Source organism: Capsicum annuum, chromosome 2 (assembly GCF_002878395.1).
Source record: "Capsicum annuum cultivar UCD-10X-F1 chromosome 2, UCD10Xv1.1, whole genome shotgun sequence".
NCBI lineage: Eukaryota > Viridiplantae > Streptophyta > Magnoliopsida > Solanales > Solanaceae > Capsicum > Capsicum annuum.
Genome location: NC_061112.1, coordinates 40,816,642 through 40,822,641, shown reverse-complemented (window position 1 = coordinate 40,822,641; position 6,000 = coordinate 40,816,642).

Genomic DNA, 6,000 nt, shown 5'->3' with positions numbered 1-6,000 from the left:
CCGATTTCGGGGCATTACAAACTTGTAGGTATCTATGAAGCTGTATCTACTAGAGTCTTGCGGGACGGTACAGAGACGTCTGTACTTTTGGTAGAGAGGCTACAGGGAATTTAGGAAATGTCTCCATTATTTCAAGTCTTAAATCATGCTATAGAAAAGTTCTCCAAGAAACTTATACAGATTCTCATCTTACTCTAGTCAGGCCATCTCTGCCTTAATTTTAAGGTATAAGAAACAGTGAAGCTTAAATCTCTACAGATTGTTATGTTCTTGTAAGCGAGCTTGAAAAATATCCCATCGGTGCTTTTGAGTTTCAAAAACTGAAGTGCTTTATCAAGCATGTAGAAATTATGCACTAAGCCCGAGTCAGATATGCTTTCAAATTTTGCCTCAGAATCGATAATGATAATCTATACTTATCTATCTATGTACTGTTAATGAGGTAATATGTTCGGCAAGTTCCAATTTCCTCCCCAGATAATGCTCTTATATTTGCTGGCAGAAGTTTCAGAAGTTTCATAAAGTGGCTTGAGAGGAGCCTTCTAGTGTGTGATAAGTCCCTCAAATTTAAGTTATGCCCTCGTTCTTATGAGTTATCAAGTTAAGACAGAGTAGTGTCTTCTTAGATCAATGAATGTTGTGTGTCAAGTTTCTATCTCTTGTATTACTTAATTTTATTATCAAAGTGTTTGTGAAAAATCAAAGTCTAGTGAAGCCGTGTGGGGCCTATTTTGATTCACTGGCATAGTTGCTTTGTTATTCATCTAACTTTCTTGTTCAAAATACAAAACCAAAGTCTAGTGAAGCCGTGTGGGGCCTATTTCTATTCACTAGCAACTTGTTGTTTATCTTGTTGTTCTTGTGTTAGTTGAAAGTGTGGGTTTAGAAGTGTAGTGACAAGAAAGGTGGTAAGGGTGATTTACTGAATATGTATAGCTGAATTTTGTTGCTTATGCTTGAATTATTAATGAAGTGATATACCTTTGTTTGTTAGTGTAGTGAAGATAGAGAAGGAGATTATTAGTTAAGGTGGATTGTTGTTTGCTTGAAGTATGAAAAGAGTTATTGATGGTATTTGTTGTGCTAGAAAAGTATAGGTTTTGATGGAAGTACTTGGTGGCTGAGTATTGTTAATTTAGGCTTTCCTGAGATTGCAAGAGGAAGTTTAGTTGAAATTTATAGAGCTATGAAAGTAATTTAGGTGTGAAAATGGGTAAATAGTAATGATGTGAAGAAGAAGGATGTGATAACAGATTATGAATAAGATAGGCCATATGATTATGATCTATTATCATTGTGTACTAGGTTTTCTTAATGCTAGGTTCTACAGTTTTAAAGTGAAAATTGTGTGTGAGATTGGATTGTAAATCATGTTTAGCTCTAGACATTAAGTTTGAACAGTTGATGGTTTGATTGTTGATGCTAGTTATATGGAGGTAAGCTAGTAGGCCTGAACAGTGTATGCGAGAGTGTAAGATCATGTGTTCTTAATTAAGTATGGTGTAAAGGTGTGCTCAAGGTGCTCTGGGGCTGAATTATTTTTCGAGGATTGTTGCATATTATGTGGTTAGTAGTAACGTTGAGTTGCTAGGTAGAGAAAGGCTAGTTAGATAATTTATGATGTTCTTGATAGCTAAGTTAAGGAGTTATGATTGAAGATGTTGAGCCTTTTAAGTATGATTATTATTCTCATGATTCAGGGGAAATATAAGTATAGAAGTGTGATCTTGGTAGCCTATGATTATGTGATTAGAGATGTAGACATGGTTGCAAATGAGAGTGTAAGTCTTTGATGATGATTATTGAAGCTAGGAATTAAGGATGGCATATGGATGGGTTGTTTAAGAATGAAATCGGTAAGTTCGAAATTAGTTCATTCTTGTGAGTTTAGCATTTATGTGTAGATAATAGAATGATGAAATTATGGCTTAATGTCGAGGATATAGAGTAGACCATCATACTTAGAATACCAGCTTTGACATAAGGGGGAGATGGTTAGTGAAGAACCAAACTGAGTTTTGAGAATTAGATTGTGATACATGTCATGAGTTATGATGAGATAGTGATCCCTTCTTACTCTAGAGTATTCCTTGGATTTCAGTCATTACGACACCGAATCCATCACTTGCTTGAAAAATCCATGCCACAAGCCTATCCTTATACGTATCATGTGTGCTCAAGCCCATTCTCAGCTTCAAGCAAGCATGTAACAGCTTTACTCTATATTCGAGTTATCTCTTATGAATCTATGAACTCCAGTGTTATGTTTAATAGTTCATGATAAGTATAAACTCATGTTTTAGAGTATGACCAGTTTTAAAACTCATGATACTACTAAAGTTCGCATTATATCATACATGTCCTCAGCTTAGATTTCTTTCATGAATCCATGCCTTTGATATTTTATTCCTCGGGACAAACATAAGTGTTAATGTTATGTATTATAGTTTTCGTGCTTCTGGTTTATATGTGTTAGCCCTTCGGTGACCTCTTCCTATGTTAAGATAGTGTGATGATAGTGGATAAGCAATGGTTCAGATGTGAGAGAGTTGATGACCCTCATTAAGAAAGATTATTTATGCTTTTCTATCTAAGGCTAAAGTGTGAAGTAAGATTGAGGCCAATTCTTTGATACGTTTCATGGTTAGTTAGAAATTGTGTGTATGTTTTTAAGAATAGTGCAAGAAAATTATGGTTGATAAAGGTTTAGAGAATATGCGAAGTATGCCTTTAGGGGTATTTTTCTTAAAGTTATATGTGATTTTTAATGATAGGCTTGAATTTCATGTTGGGTGTAAGATGATGAATGCAATATGCACTAGTAAATCCATATCAAGAGTTTTAAATTAGTCATTGAAGTGGTAAGGCATGTTATTCTTACGGTGTGAGCTCTAAGAAGATATAGAATATTGAACCTTGTGGTTTAGACTAGTATTGTGGTTTCGCATGTTGTATCTTGTGATTTAGTGTTAGGCTTGATTATGGTGAGAGAACTTAGTTTAGTTTAGACCTTAGTAGAAAGATTTCGCAGTGCCAATATGAGAATTATAAGTTGAATCAAATGAGTATGGTAATTAAGGGGAATAGTATAGTTGAGAAAGCATTTGAGAAGTGATGCTAAGCTTGAAAGTACGAAGTTGCGTTGCCTATGGCCTAGAAATCCTATCCTAGTTTATGAGTTATATAATTATATTCTATGCTATAGAGTTATATCAATGTTGTAATTCCTTAGCCAAATGCCTTGTTCAGAGTATGCCCAAAATTCTTTGCTCCCTAATGTCAATAGAATTTCATAGAAAAGTGCTGAAAAAATACTCCATTTGAGTATGGGTAGTCAGTATGATCCAGTCCATATAGCCTGCAGTCTATTTTAGCAAGCAAGTAGATGAGCTCCTATAGATTCTTAATTTTCCAGCTAGTCTTACAATCCGCAGTCTTATACATATGTACATTCCAAGAGGCAATGTGTTTGTGTCCAATTAAACTATGAATTCAGCTCAGTTCATGCATCAGTTTCAATTTCAGATATTAAGTCATGATTCAGTTCGTAAGTATCCTGTGTAGTATCATAGTCTCTTCCTAGTATTTTCATCAAATTATTATCATTCGGGGACGAACGATCCCAAGAAGGGGATGTTGTAATACCCTAAGTTTCCATGTTATAAAGCTCTCATCCTTTCTCATGAGATCAGATCCAGTGCAAAGTAATGGTTACTCATAAGTTGAAACTCTCGTTTCTATCTTAGCCGTATAGTTATTTTTCTTAAGGATTCATGGACTTGCAGACCAGTTCAGTAGCTCATTATTTTTGAGATCCAGTGATTCAGTTCTATCAGTTACATATGATAGCTTGAAGACTAATATTCCTCTATGTTTCAGGTTAATTATCCACATTCGAGGATGAATGTTCCTAAGGAGGAGATAATGTAATACCCCATATTTTCATGCTAGAATTCTAACCATCGTTCCTGCACGTCTAAGCTCTAATACAAGTGATTCTCACATGAATACAAGTTGTATGATCATTATCCTAGTCTATGGAGTAGTTTAGAGGTGAAAAATGTTCATAGCAATGACCTAGAACAAAGTTGAGCTAAGACCAATTGATTCATCCAAAGTTTGACATTCGATTCTACAAGGGTCAACATCAAATGTGTATATCTCTTAATATATAGGGAATTTTTAATCCCAAGACCTATAAAATTGTAGACAATTGAATTAGCTTTCCAACTATACTAATTTTGCAAAAATCTGATACCTGAGCGAAGAGTTATGCCCATTTTTGTGAGAGGCAGTAAGGGTGTACGATGAGCAATGCGCCGCGCAATCAAATGTGTACAATTGGGAGTGCGAGTCGCACTTAAATGTCTGCCATAAGTTGTACGACGCACACCTTAAGGTCTGCCATGGGTTGTGCGCATACCTCACTTCCAATGCCAAAAACACCCTATATATGTCTATAACACAGGATTAAACTCCCATAACACCAAAATAAGTTTACTCTCTCTCAAAATCACCAAGAACATTCATTAGGGTTTCAACCAAAAAATTCAAATATCTCAAGACTCAACCATGAGTTTTCAATAATTTTCAACCAACCTAAGAACTTTGGTTATTTTTGATTGTTTTCTCTTTGATATTGCAGTAAAAGTTGAGATACAAGAGAATCAACAATTATGGAAGTAAAAGAGTTGATTTCTGAGCAAGTAGAGAAGGAAGAATAGTTGATGACTTGTTTGATAAGTCGTCAGCCTTGTGATAAGTTATGGAAGTATCCATCAGGCTTAGACAGAGAATGGCCTTTAGTAGAAATATGTGACGACATATGTGATAGGCCATCAGAAGTGTGATAAGTCATCAAGCTCATCGTCAAACTTAGACAGGGAATGGATTTTGAAGTGAAGAAGTGACGACATCTCTGATAAGTCATCACTTGTCTGATAAGCCGTCAAGATCATTGTTAGGATTAGGCAGGGAATGGATTTTGAAGTGAAGAAATGAAGACATCTCTAATAAGTTATCACATATTTGATAAGCTATCAAGACTCATCGTCAGCCCAAGGCAGAGATTATCAAAGTGAAGAGGAGCTGACGACATTCCTGATAAGCTGTCAGACTCCTGATAAGTCATCACACACATCGTTATCTGTCCAAGAAAATACTGTGATCTATGATTTTGTTTCCATAATTAGACTGAAGTATTTAAAGCATATGTTAGGGTTTTTATTCAGGATCTGGGACATTTGGAACTCACATTTTGAGCACCTTTCTCTCTATTTTCGGACTTTAATTCTTTAGAGTGATTATTAAAATTGTTTTGGGTTTTTCTACTAGATCAAATCTGAGAAACACTTGTTGCTATTCATCTTTCTGTAAGATCATCTATCTAAGTATAAATTCAAATTGTTGTCTTGCTTATTTTATTATGAGTAGCTAAGATCTGCTAACCCGAGTTGTGGGATCTATGGGTTTGGGTTTGTAACATAACCAAGTGTTCAAGATTCTAACGGTGGTAGGAACTTCTTGTTAATTCCATTATTTTACATGCTGACTATTGCTTACAAACTATAGACTTTGCTTACGGGTGATTTTCTTGAGATAAGAAATCAACCCTAGTAAGAAGTGAATTATCAACAAGGACTTGGAAACATTAAACTTTCATTTAGTAATTATTGCTGTAACAAGATTAATTAACTTGGGATAACATCCTATTATGAAATATAAATTTCCTATGTTCAAGAGAATTAGGTGATTAAGTGTCTAAATAGGTTAAGAAACATTTAGAAATAACTTTAACAAGGATAGGCTGCTATTCCTACCTATAACAAGAATCTTGAACCATTACTAGCATCTGTTAATTCCCAATATCATAGTAAACATAACTCTGGTTTTCCTTATCATATTGATTTCAAATACTGAACTGAGAAGTAATTATTTGTTACACTTCTAAAAAGCTTCATTCATAGAAAACTGGCAACTATTAGTTGATGAACCCACATC